Source organism: Natrix helvetica (genome assembly GCF_964273705.1).
Source record: "Natrix helvetica genome assembly, chromosome: 3".
NCBI lineage: Eukaryota > Metazoa > Chordata > Lepidosauria > Squamata > Natricidae > Natrix > Natrix helvetica.
The window spans coordinates 61434948-61448911 of record NC_138549.1 but is presented as its reverse complement, the minus strand read 5'-3'; positions in this window follow the sequence as shown (position 1 = coordinate 61448911).

The following is a 13964-nucleotide window of genomic DNA, read 5'->3' as shown; positions in this document are numbered from 1 at the left end:
CGCCAATTGACTGCCAGCCCCGTGGCCCTAAGGGACTATCAAGGGTCACTTATCCCAACCCTAGGCTGCTATACGGTCAGGGTTGAATACGGGGGGTTTTCGGGTTGCCTGCCAGTCCTAGTAGTTGAGAAGCCCCTCCCCGCATTACTGGGGCTGGATTGGTTCCCCGCCCTTGGGCTCTCAGTGCAGGGGGTGCACTCCATCTCAGACACGCCCCCTGACGTAGCTGCTGTCATCTCCGCCTACGCGGACGTCTTTGACGGCCAGCTGGGACTATACAAGGGCACCCCCATCTCTCTTAACTTAGATCCCCAGGTTGCTCCCATTAGGCTGAAGGCCCGCAGGGTGCCTTTTGCCTTAAGGGCCAAAGTTGATGAGGAGATTGACCGCTTGCTGGCGCAGGGCGTATTGGAGCCTGTTGACTACTCACGTTGGGAGACCCCAATAGTGGTCCCTGTGAAGGCCGACGGCTCCATACGCCTCTGCGCCGATTTTAAATCCACCATCAATTTGGCCCTTCAGGCAAACCCCTATCCAGTCCCTGTCGTACAGCACCTGCTCCACTCCCTGGGGCAGGGCTGTATTTTCGCGATATGGCGCAGGCCTACCAGCAGCTCCCGGTGGATGATGAAGCGGCGGCTGCGCAGACTATCGTCACCCACCGAGGGGCTTTCCGTTGCCGCCGCCTCCAATTCGGCATTTCCGTGGCCCCGGGGATCTTCCAGAGCCTCATGGAGCGATTGCTCCATGGGCTCCCTGGCGTTGTACCCTATTTCGACGATGTCCTGATCGCTGCATCCAGCCGCTCAGGACTCCTCGAAGTACTGGGGAAGGTCCTCGGCCGTTTTAGGGGCGCGGGTCTCAAATTGAAGCGCAGCAAATGCTCATTTGCTGTGCCTAAAGTGGACTTCCTCGGCTTCTCCATAGACGCCCACGGAATCCACCCCACCCCTGCGAAAGTCGCAGCCATTAAGAACGCCCCCACCCCCGCCTCTAAGGCGGAGCTGCAGTCGTTCTTAGGGCTTTTAAATTTCTACGCGCCATTTTTGCCGCACAAGGCGTCACTAGCCGAGCTGCTGCATCGGTTGCTCGACCGATCGGCGGCCTGGCGCTGGGGCAGCCGCGAAGCGCATGCGTTCGCGGCTGTCAAAGACATGCTGACGTCAGAGGCAGTCCTAGTCCAATATAGTGACAGGATGCCCCTGACTCTAGCGTGTGACGCCTCCCCCGTGGGTTTGGGGGCTGTCCTGAGCCACGTCCTCCCCAACGGCTCGGAAGCCCCCATAGCTTTTTATTCCCGGACACTCTCTCCAGCGGAGAGAAATTACAGCCAGATCGACAAGGAGGCTCTGGCTGCCGTGTCCGGGGTTAAAAAGTTCCACGAGTACCTCTACGGACGGCATTTCACGCTCTTCACTGACCACAAGCCGCTCCTTGGGCTTCTGGCCGGTGACCGTCCGACTCCCCCCATTCTGTCACCCCGGATGACACGCTGGGTGGAGTTCCTAGCGGCATACTCGTATGCCCTGGTCTACCGCCCTGGCAAGCAGCTTGGGCACGCTGATGCCCTCAGCCGCTGCCCCTTGCCCATCTCCGACCCTCAGACAGTGCCTTGCCTGTCTGTTTTGGCCATTGCAGACCTCACCTTGCCGCTCTCTGCGGGCGATGTGGCGGCAGCGTCTCTGGCCGACCCCACCCTCTCCCAGGTGATGACCTGGGTTCTCCGGGGGTGGCCTGGGGGGCCGGTGTCCGACGACCACCGCCCCTACAAGGCCAGGCAGCTAGAGCTGTCCCTTCACAGTGGGTGCCTCCTGTGGGGGGACAGGGTGATCATTCCACCCACACTGCGCGAACAGGTGCTGTCTCGCCTCCATGAGGGCCACCCTGGCATAGTGCGCATGAAGGCGCTGGCGCGCAGCTATGTTTGGTGGCCCCATCTGGACGACGAGATAGCTACCTGGGTTGCCAGGTGCTCGACCTGCCAGGTCTCCCGTCCAGCGCCTCCGGCGGCCCCGCCGCGGGAGTGGGAGATTCCTCGCGGCCCATGGTCACGCCTCCACCTGGATTTCGCTGGGCCCTTCCGAGGCCAGGTTTTCCTGGTTGTGGTGGACGCTTACTCGCGCTGGGTGGAGCTCATCCTCATGACCTCCACCACAGCCGAGGCCACTGTCCGAGCATTAACGAGCCTGTTTGCCACCCACGGCTTGCCAGACGTCGTTGTGTCGGACAATGGGCCTCAGTTTGCGTCCACCGTGTTCCAGGAATTCCTGGCCACCCAGGGCATCCGGCACGCCCCAGTCGCTCCCTATCATCCGGCCAGCAATGGCCGGGCAGAACGCGCTGTCTGCTCGGCCAAGGACGCCCTTGGACGAATGGACAAGGGCGACTGGCCCACGAGGGTGGCTGCTTACCTCCTGGTTCAGCATTCCACCCCGTGTCCACTGTCAGGGAAAACCCCCGCTGAGCTGCTGATGGGCCGGCGCCTGCGGACCACCTTAGATAGGTTGCACCCAACCTATTCTGAGGCACAGCCGAGCAACCTGGGGCCGCCTCCCCGCTCCTTCCGTGAGGGCGATCCAGTTTGGGCCAGGGCTTTCTCCGGGGATCTTAAGTGGGTGCCTGCCACCGTCACTTCTGTAACCGGCCCCTGCTCTTACAGGGTCCGGACCGCCGACGGTGCAGACTGGCGCCGCCACGTGGATCAGCTAAGGCGTCGCCAACCTTCGGATCCACACAACAACCCTGCAGGGTCAGCCTCTGCCATTCCACCACAAGCCCTGGGGTTGGCGCCGCAACCGATTCCCCCGCCGTGGCCGTTGCCCAGGCCGCAAGAAGTGCCAACAGAGACTGCTCCAGGCGCCTTCCGCCTTCCACAGCCTTTCAGCGTCCCAGCCCCCGTTGGGCTACCAGTTCCTCCATTGCACCCGATATTGGCCTTCCCTCAATCAGGCCAGCCTTTCCCTAGTAGCAGTTCAAAATTCCCTGACTCAAGCCCGCCAGCGGCCGCGCCACCCCGGCCCTGTCTACCTGCTCCTGAGTCTCCGCCTCCACCTCCGACTGAGATAGGCCTTCAAGATGGCGCCCGGAGCTCCACTCCCTTCAGGGAGGAGCTCCCACGGACACCACCTCCTCCTCCGACAATCTGCCCAGTTCTGAGGCGTTCTGGGCGTGTCCGACGCCGCCCAGCCTATCTTAGCGACTACGCATGCTCCTCTGTCACGCATGCGTCCTCGCTAGGGGGGAAGGAGTGTTATATTCCTTTCCTCCCCGACTTACGACCGGGGATTCCCCCTGTTGTCAGCCAGCAACAGCCATGCTGTGCCTTAGCCAATCAGGCGCGGCATGGCTGAAGGCGGGCTGATCTGCTCTCCTGATTGGTTCCTCGGCCTGACAGCTCTTCGTATAAATAGCTGTCAGGCTAAGGAACGGGCGATTCTCTCCTGTATTGTTTGCTGTTGTTAAACCTAATAAAATAGAGTTGGACGTTCCTCAGTGTGTCAAGCCTCGTCTTTCCCCACACTTCTTCACTGAAGGCTAGGGAAGGCTCAGACAAGGGCTCTGCGTTGGAGGGAGAGAGGGAGCCAGGGCCATCTGAGACTTATGTGCTGCCTCTGGAGCCTCCAGAGTCTGGCATCAGCAAGGCAGAGGAACAGGGGAAGCCTGTTCCCAGTGCATGCATGCGCAGAGCTGCCAGAAGGCAAGAACAGTTAAGACAAAAGGGGCGACTCGGGAGTAAAGCTTGGAGATGACTGGCCCCTCCCATAAGTCATAAAAGAGGAGCAAACAAGGAGTGAGCTTTTGCAGGAAGCAACTTTGTTCATTCTGGTTGGTTTAAACTCTGAAGCTCTGTTTTGACTCTGCTCCGTTTGGCCTTGCAAAACTAATTGGCAATGTCTTGGCAGCGTTTCAAGGAAGATAAAAGTGGGTGCTTATCAGCCTTATCCTGAAAGATACTTCTGTCAGACTCTTCACAAACTGATTCATTATGGGCTATGAATGGACATAATTCATAGCTGTTGAAATAAAAAGGGTTTTGGGGACTAAGCATGTGATTTTTACTGCCTCAGGAAGCCTAGGTCAGAACACACTGCTGCATCACCAGCCATCCCATTAAAGTGAATGGGACGGTCGGTGAATCAACAGTGGGTCAGAGGAGCCGCTGCAGGACAGAGATGATGGTTATCCTTTAAAAAGTATGATTTAAATCAAGTTGACAACAAAGTGAGCGTGGTTGGTAATGGCAAGAGCGGAATATGGAAAGGGGAGATAGATGGATTGGAATTCTACCCCAGACTTCAAAGCACAAAAGAAGAAAAGAGAGAAAAATTGACAGAGATAATGAGAGAAATCTTGATAGAAACACTAGTGATAACCAAAGATAAGCTGATGGAAAGAGCAGATGTTGGGTTTCAAGCTTTTGTGACATACGAAAGGAACAGCATGTTGCCAAGGGAGGTTTATATAAGATTTATTAAGAAAGTAACTAGAACATCAATGCTACAAATAACAAGAGATATAATACCGTACTATTGCTGGAGGTTGATGCAATGAAAATGTATAATAAAAATTAAGCTAAATTTAGTTTACTAATAGTATGTAAAAAATGAAGCGACAATAGCTCTAGTTAAATAATGATTAATAATGATAACAATACATATAGATATATTTGTTTGATAATATGAAATTTTATATAAACAATATATGGAGATTATGAGAGGAGGTTTAAAAGCTTTATCTAGAATATGTTATAAAGATGTATTGTGATTGGATGATTTTAGGATGATTTAATGGAATGTTATATAATCCTAGTCTAGATTTTGAATATTATATATAAAAGGACGTAAAAACATAGTCAAATTAAGGTTGAGATATAATAATTGTGATATACATGAATATAGGTGAATTTAAAATATGTGATTTGATATGAAAAGCAGTTGGTGACTATGGAAGAGATGCATGGAAATACTGTAACCAACTGACACACTTTGTACAATTTGTAATGGAAGATGGGTTTTTTTACTTTTATTTTTATGTTTGTTTGTCCTTGTTCAAAAACAAATAAAAATTGTTTAAAATAGAAGAAGTAGCCGAACGAACAACATCCATACTAATTTGTATCACATAAAAAGGTATTTAAAGGCCAGTGCTCTGACAGACGAGCAAAATTCAAAGCACACTGAAAATGTCTCCTTGAATGGTGATGAAACCTTTGCAACCAAATTGCCAAGCTCAGAGCTCAGCCCAACAGCCCAACACAAAGTAATTCCCCAATCACAACAGGGAAATTTAAATAACGACTTTCTAATTTTATACCTGATTAGTATAAAAGACTTTCTGATAAGGGGTTTTTGATAATGAAAGGAAACGTTTGGGAAGCACTGGTGTACACTATTCTAAGACAGACTTTATATATCGCTTCCTGTAACTTTGCTAAACCTCAGGATTTGAGGTAGCTCTTGGATAGCTCTTAAAACTGATGTTGTCTATTATCTGACCATTCACTAAGCTTCATCTCTTTTCTCCATTTCCCAAGGTACCATTACAATACATTTGCAATGACAGGTGATATTTGAAAATATACAGAAATGAAACTTTGAACAAAAATTAAGTCTCCAAGCGCCAAGTATATAAGATTTGAAGTAGCCCAAACTACTACTGCTCCTTTTATTAAGCTACTTCTGGACATTCTGTATTAAAAGCTAGTCACATAATATTGTAATAGTGGCCACTAGAAGCTTTTGGACAAGGAGCTGGATTTGTACCAGTTCAGAATTCCTGTTTGTATAAAAAGCTTGGACAATCCTTTTATGTCTCTGTTTTATTGCACTAATACTCCCAAGTTTATGAGAATAGGCTTTTGATATTCCTGGTATTAGAAAGGACTGGGCAAACCATCCATGTATAGATAAGTCTTTTTAAATGTACTGTTCTGAATTGCTATATTTGTTGATTAGACCCAAGAGATCTGTTCTTTGTTCCAACAGGATATCTAAAGGAACTTTCATTCAAAGGAAAGGAAATACTAATGGATCATAAGCTGGAAGACCATTCACTTGATTGCTTATTCACTGAGGGCTCCTTGGAGATAAAGTTGCTGCAGCTGCAATTTCCCCAGTGATGATTCAATGGGTATGCATGCATGCAGTCATCTCACTTCAAAATTGTGGTGAAACAAAGTATTGTTGGGCTTTTTGAAATAATTATATTTTATTTCAAGAGATAGAAAGCAATAGGATAATTTTATGACAAAAAATGGTGAAAATTTACTCTTAATTACCTGTCAAGATTATAAAATCTCATTTTAGAGAAAGGGTTGAATAATGGAAACCTGAAAATAGGCCTTAACAAGTAAGAGAGTGATAGCTGGCATTTTGAAGTAAAAAGGGAAGGGTTAGGCTTATTCTGGTCTTATTATTTGATGGGAGAATGTTATTTGTGAGAATCATAAAGGTTGCCATTTCACTGTAGCTCTGTTAAAACACATTCCCATATATCTACGACTAAACTTTTATCAGCAATCACAGATAATCTGATATACTGTAGTTGAAGGTGCTTGTTCGAGGTTAAAATAAGACCCTTTTTTTGCAATGTTTTATAGATTTGTTTATAGATGAGGGAAGGGATATGGGATGAGGGAAGAGATATGAGTTTAACCTTACAGGGGGTAAAGTTAAAATTTCAGATATCTTTATTACAGTCTTTGACCAGCCTTTACAAATTCAAATTTATGTATTACAACCCTGAGGCCAGATATTGAATAATAGACCCATTATATACTTCTATATATAAGTCTATATGAACATAAGTATAATAGGAGTAACTAAATATGCAGAGTATTTTGTTGGTATGAGGGCATTCGACATATCGTACTCTGACATCTAGAATGAGACCAGAGATAAGGTTTCACCTAGTAAGTGCCTGTTGTGATATCCCCTGGATTTGAGGAGTAGCTTCCAGTTGGGTGATTTTATAGGTTCCATTAGCAATATCCAAATCCAAGAGGCTCCAAGGGAAGTGGTACCAGGCCATCATGTAGCACCGGTCTAAGATCCAAAGTGTGTTGTTTAGTAACTGTCCTGGTATGGGGTGTACTTCCTCATCACTAGTTAACAAGGCCTGGCAGTCTCCAGCAGATTCCCCATTCATCTTATAAGAACAGGAACAAATAGTTTTGGGTGGACGATTTCCAATCATTCCATTATCCACTGAAGAGTGATCATTGGTGTCAATATTTGAAGACGCAAGATAAATAAATGGTTCTGCTGCAGCGATAATGACCGGTTATTTAAGATTATCCAGCTTTTGTATTATATTATCTTGTTTAGTCCTGGGCAACAAAGGTACTGATAAGGTGAGCTTCAGCTGGATTTGACACATCTTCATTTTGTAAAAGGGGCTGACCCTTGATGCCTTTTCTTTCAAGGCCATAAATGGAGGAGAGGAAACCTTATTGATCTATTGAGCATTTATCATAGAGGAACCCCTAGAAACTGGACTAAAACTATTATAAGATGTAAACCAATTCGGTAAAGTGGCAGGGCTTAAAATAAATAAAGATAAAACTAAAATATTAACTAAGAATTTAACCGAAAGACAAAATGAAGAACTGGAGGAGAAATTGGGAATTTCAGGGGCCAAGAAAATTAAATATTTGGGAATATGGCTAACGGCAAAATGTATTACAATAAAATAAGATAACTACAACAAATTGCTATGACAAATACAAAAAGATTTAGATAATTGGATTAAACTACAGATATCACTAATTGGCAGAATCTCAACAATTAAAATGAATGTACTACCCAAACTACTTTATCTTTTTCAAACAATACCGATTAAATTAGAGAATTTTTTTTTGAAGAACTAAATAAAATGCTATCCAAATTTATCTGGTCAGGGAAAAAAACATGTATTAAATACAAACTTCTACAAGATAGTAGAAACAAAGGGGGCTTTGGCCTCCCAGATTGGGAGCTTTATTATCAGGCGGCAGCCCTAACATGGCTAAAAGACTGGATTTGACTAAAAAATAGAGCATAAACTTATGCTAGAAGGCCACGATCTCCAACTAGGCTGGCACAGCTTTCTCTGGGAGGGAAAGAATAAATCTCATTCCTACTTCCAGAGACATATAGCAAGGGATGCCCTATTTAGGGTCTGGGAAAGAAAAGAAAAAAACACTACCTGAAAATCCCAATCTGATTATCAACGATGGAGCTAATGACATATTCAAATACTATAGATCTCAGTAAAATGGTAAGATATGCAGAGCTCTAGAGAACTAAAATCAGTATAAGATCTGAAAACACAAGGAAAAAATATGGAATGGTGGCCCTATCTACAAATTAAAATAAGATTTAAAAAAGAATGGGAACAATACGAATACACGAGAAACAAATGGAATTAGATAAGATATTATTAGGAACGGGAGGAAAAATGATCACTAGATTATATATGTTACGTTCTGAGCATGCTCACCATGTTCGTGTATGAGCGGGAGAACGTCGACAGCTGATTGGCTGCCGTCTGACAGCTCCTAGTATAAAAGGGAGCTGTCAGATGGAAAGCCCGGCTGAGCCTGTTACGGAGCCGGTTGCTCTCTGTTAGCTTGTTAACATTCAGGAATAAACTTGTTAGCCTTTATTCCTGCCTCCGCCTCAGTTATTCGGCAACCACCCACAGTTCTCAGTACAGAACAATATAATTTTCTTTTAAAATATAAAATGGAGGAAGAGACGGTAAAGGAGACAATGATTAGCTGGGGAAGAAATTTTGGCCATAATATAGAGTTAGAAAAATGGGATAAACTATAGGAAAGAAATTATAAATTTATGACGGCAGTAGCTTACATAGAAAATCTCTATAAAATGTTTTATAGGTGGCATTTGCCTCCAGCAAGATTGGTCAAAAATTTATCCCAAATTTATCCTCCAAATGTTGGAGATGCAGCCACAAGCCTGGAACATTCTATCATATGTGGTGGACGTGCCCCATCATAAGGAAGTACTGGTGCAAAATTCAGAAATGGTTGGAAGAAATTACTGAGCGAAAAACAGAACTCAAATCAGAAGCATTCTTATTAGGGCTACTAGACAAAAAATGGACAAACAATCTCAATACATAATCATACACATATCACTGCAGCCAGGATTGCTTTCACACAAAGCTGGAAAAAAATCAATACACTCTCAGATGAAACTATAATCAGGAAAATACTTGAATGCGCAGAAGTGGATAAAATGACAATAGAACTAAAGGAAAGAGAAGAATCGGACTTCTATAAAGTATGGAATAAAATGTATAAGTGGCTAGAAATCAGAAGCCAAAACAGAAAATAGAGACTATAAATATATGGTGATACAAATAATGAATATTATTATAAGTGTTAATACTATGTTTGCTACATTATAGGACAAGGTTAAAGCAATAGGAAGGCAATGCAGAAGGGAGAATTATAAAAGCTAAGCAGGAAAGCCGATAGAAAGCTGTAAAATTAATGTATATTGTTATGTATGTTCTGTGTTTTGTTTTGTTTTTTCTTGTGTACTGTTTTTAAAGATTAAAACATTCAATAAAATTATTATTTTTTAAAAAAAAGATCTATTGAAGTTTTGGAATGGGTACAAGATTTAACTGAGGCAAAGCTGACTAAGGAATTACATTTATTATTGTGAAAAATCTCTAATGGGGATGATTTGAATTGATGCTAGGTATGGTCTCATCTTAAATAGCATTAGTGGAATAATAGACTGCTTAAAAGATAGCAAAACCTATATTTTTGGTTTTTGGTTTTGAACAGTTGGAAGCCATTCAGCGGTACATAAATCTATCTGTATTGATGGTAAAGAAGTTGCTCTAGGAAGGTTACAGGTGTTATCCTACAATCCCAGTGTCCAATATTAAGACTGTTCAGGAAGATAGAGAGAGAGCAGACTGCTGAGTTTGAAGGGAACAATTTAGCTTGTAGGAAACTTCTTAGGGATCCAGAGGAGCATTACTGTAAGTACGGCTGCCACTCTTTAACTTATCAGATTTATTAATATAATGATTTAACATTGCACATTATTGTCAATTGGTCCTTTAACAACTTGCCCTTTTTATAATGCATTCTGGGAATGAAGTGTATAAGCCTTAATAGGAGAGACATGTCTGACTTCATGCTTTGTACAAAAGGCTTAGTATCTTTTTTTCAGTAAGTCTTAAATCATGTTTTATGTCAGACAGCTGTTCAGATAATGAGACAACAGTTCAAGCTGTAGGAAGGCATTGCTAATATAGTGCTACCCCCAAAAGGTCCGCTGCAGTCTGGGTTCTCCTGGCCCTCTTGGTAGGGCCTCCAGTCTACACTGGTCCCTCATTCAGGCACCTCTACTAGCCTGGGTCATGTAGTGTCATGGTGGTCAGTTTCATCTCAGCAGGTGGGTCATGTGATGAGATGGTATTCATGTAGCTGGTCGGCTCTTCTTCCTCTCCCTCTCTTGAATTGCCTGCTGGGCTCTCCTTCCACTGCCTCTGCTCCTTCGTAGATTCTTCTGCTTGCCCCCTGTCCTCCTTACTGCCTTCACTCCCTATCCCTATCCCCAGCCTCTTTCTCCATTTCTCCCTTAAGCCTCTTTTCCTATCCTCTCAGGCCTTCTTTTCCCCAGGCATCCCTTCCTATCCTTAACCTCTGTTTTTCCCCCCAGAAAAAAACCCTCCTTTCTCCTCTTGCACTCCTCTTCTCCTATTCCCACCAAAACCTCCTCCTCTTATTCCCTTTTCTTCTCCCACTACACTAACATCATCATATTCTCAATAAGCATTTCATCCCAAAATGTTACTCTAGTGTTTAATCCATTCCATACACTGCCAGCAAAGCCAGTGCAGTCCTTGGCTACATCAACAGAGGGATGTCTCAAGATCACAAAAAGTGATAGAACCGCTTTATACTACACTAGTCAGCCACACTTAGAATACTGAATCCAGTTCTGGTCACCACAATACAAAAATGATGGTAAGATCCTAGAAAGTGCTCAGAGAAGAGCTTCTAAGATGGTAATGAGTCTGCAGGGTAAATCATATGAGGAATGGTTAAGGGAACTAGGTATGTCTAACTTAACAAAGAGAAGGATTAGGGGAGACATGATAGCTGTCTTCCAGTGTTTGAGGGTTGTCACAGAGATGAGATTGCTTTATTCTCCATAGCACCTGGGGAGGGCAAGACAAGAAGCAACAGGTGAAAGATCATTAAAGAGAGATCCAACCTAGAATAAAGGAGAAATTGCCTGACATTAAGAACAATCAAACAGGGATATGAGTTGTAGGTGCTCCATAAGTGAAGATTTTCAAGAGTAGACTGGTCAACCATTTGTCCAGGATGGCCTTAGCAAGAGGTTGGACTAGAAGGCCTCCAAGGTCCCTTCCAATCCTATGATTCTATGACTACCACTGAGTTCAAAGAATCTTCCAAAGACTGACTACTGTCAAATTAGAGTTTAGCTTCCTTGAAGTCTTACTTTTATATTATGGGATGGGTGGCTTTTCCAAGTAATTTTTCAGGTTAAAAAAATTATTAGCAGTAGAATGAATTAGTAACTTCACTCTGTTACTGATACAATATTTTAGCTTACTACTTACCTTAACTAACAACCCCGACATAGTATGTATCAAAAAATGCCACTAAACAAAGTCACCTAAACACATGAAACCTAACATCACCTTAGTGCCTTTTTTTGCCCATGCTGGCAAGACACCATAATGGGCCATTTTATTTCCTTCCCTCTCAATGTTGTTTTAAAACTTGTATTTCGCTTTTATTTCATTTTGTTCTTCATTTTGTTTTGTTTTGAAAAGAATAAGAAGAACTTACCTCCATGCCATCCAGCTCCATGGTTCTAGTTTTTTATAGACCATCTTTTAATTTTAATTGTTTTTATATTTACATTTTTACTTTTATAAGTCACTCAGAGAACTTTTATTGGTGAGATGGATGGCATATAAATTTAATAAACTAAACTTGCTGATTGATTTCTTACTAGGCTTGATTGGTTTATTTTATCTTAAATATCCAGAAATCTAATATGCAAAAAGAAGATGATTTGAACAAATAACCCCAAGGAAAAACTCCTGAAACAATTAACAGTAGATAACTTGATTCCAGAACTGGACTGCAGGCCATTAAGTGTGGGAGATCCATTCTCTTTAAACAACTGAACTTGTTGATAATTATTAATACATGGGGTTGTTTGTCAGCAAAGATAGAAGTAGAAGCAAAAAATATGAGTGGATGAGACCCTCTCCCTTCTGGAAGAAAATCTGCTGAATCAATAGATGAACAGCTCTCCCCCTCTCCCCACATTATAACAGTTCATTTGGTACTCTGCTAACAGAATGCCAAATGCACTGAGTTCTTCTCGGGTTAATCTCATCGCAAATCAATGTCCCGTTATTGCTGAGAGAATCTCCCATCTAAATTTGAATCTAAATTCCACTAGTGAAAAAATTGGACTGTCCCCTACATCTTTTAAGACCTTCCCCAAGAGACGTTGTAGTAGGCAGCGAAATCAGCCCAATTTATTTCCCTGAGATAAATCCATCTCTGTTATGAATAATGAGCTCAATTTATGCTTGCTATCCAAAATAGCCAGTGAACATCTATAAATGGGACTCTGAAAAAGCAGTTATTTCCTTGTACCCCAGTTTTTCAAGTGGATTTAGCAGAGTGGCTTCCAAGCTTCAAGGATGCTAGCTGAATTATACTAGCATTTGATGCTTCTAAAATTCTTTATAGGTTAATCATAATAAGAAACTATCTGATTGCTTTTCAGATCTCTTAAGAAAGAGACATGACAACTAAGCCTATGCTAAACTTTCTGTTTCTGGGCTTATTGCCAAGAGCAGAACTGGTGGAAAAGATACAGATAAGACTCTGACCCCTATTTCAGAGAAGCTGACCTCAGGAAGACAAAAACATAATCTATGCCAGGATTAATTAATCCCCTCTTCCTCTCCTGCTCTGACCAAAGGAATGGAAGCCAGGAACTCCTTTGCCTTAATTTTCAAGAACGAACAAGATTTTGTTCTTCATAGATTATAAAGCTTAAAGCAAGATCTAGCTAACCTGCTTCTCAATGGCATTACAAATATTATTCCAGCAGAGCTGAGCCTGCCATCTAATGCGGTCAAAGGGAGACTTGATTTGAGCAGCAATTGCAGTGGTAATACACCTACTCACACTTATAGAATACTAAGAACAATACTTTTCTCCCAGTCAGCTTGCATCTTCTGTTTACTTATTAGGTTACTAATAACAAGAAGTCACACATAACTCAGGCCAAAGAAATAGCCACAACCACAAGCTTCCACAAAGACAAAGTGATTCAAATGTACATAGAATTTAGTAAAACAATGTAATCTTTATCGCTTGTCCATTTATCCGAGTTTCTCGTGACAACTGTTTGGAAAAGAGAATGTCAAATTCTGCATGAGACTTTTGAGATTGGTGCATTGCCATCTGAGGTAATTAAACTGTAAGAGGATTTGGTGATTGTAACATAGCTGATGTTGGGAGACATAAACCAGTTCATGTAGGTGAACTTGCATGAAGGAACTTTGCCTAAAGGTTGTAATTTTATTTACCAGTATCTATATGAGCATAATATAGCTGGTTAACAAATTATACCCATAATTAATTGAAATATGTGGAATATGGAAATCAAATCAATAAATTGAATAAAATTTGAAAGGTGGACGAGAATTAGGCCACTTTCCCCACTGATCACAGGCCAGGAAAAAAAGGGAATTCCCCACCAAGGGTACAAATTACTTTTAGCCTTCTGTAAACCATTGTCGCCAACTCTTCCTCCTGAATTGAAGACAGACAGAATGACTAAAGCAGAGAATTCCAGTTTATGATGATGCAGAGCCAGACAGAGTGGAGACTGTTTTACACAACACCAGCTATACTAAAACTCTCAGAGGATTTA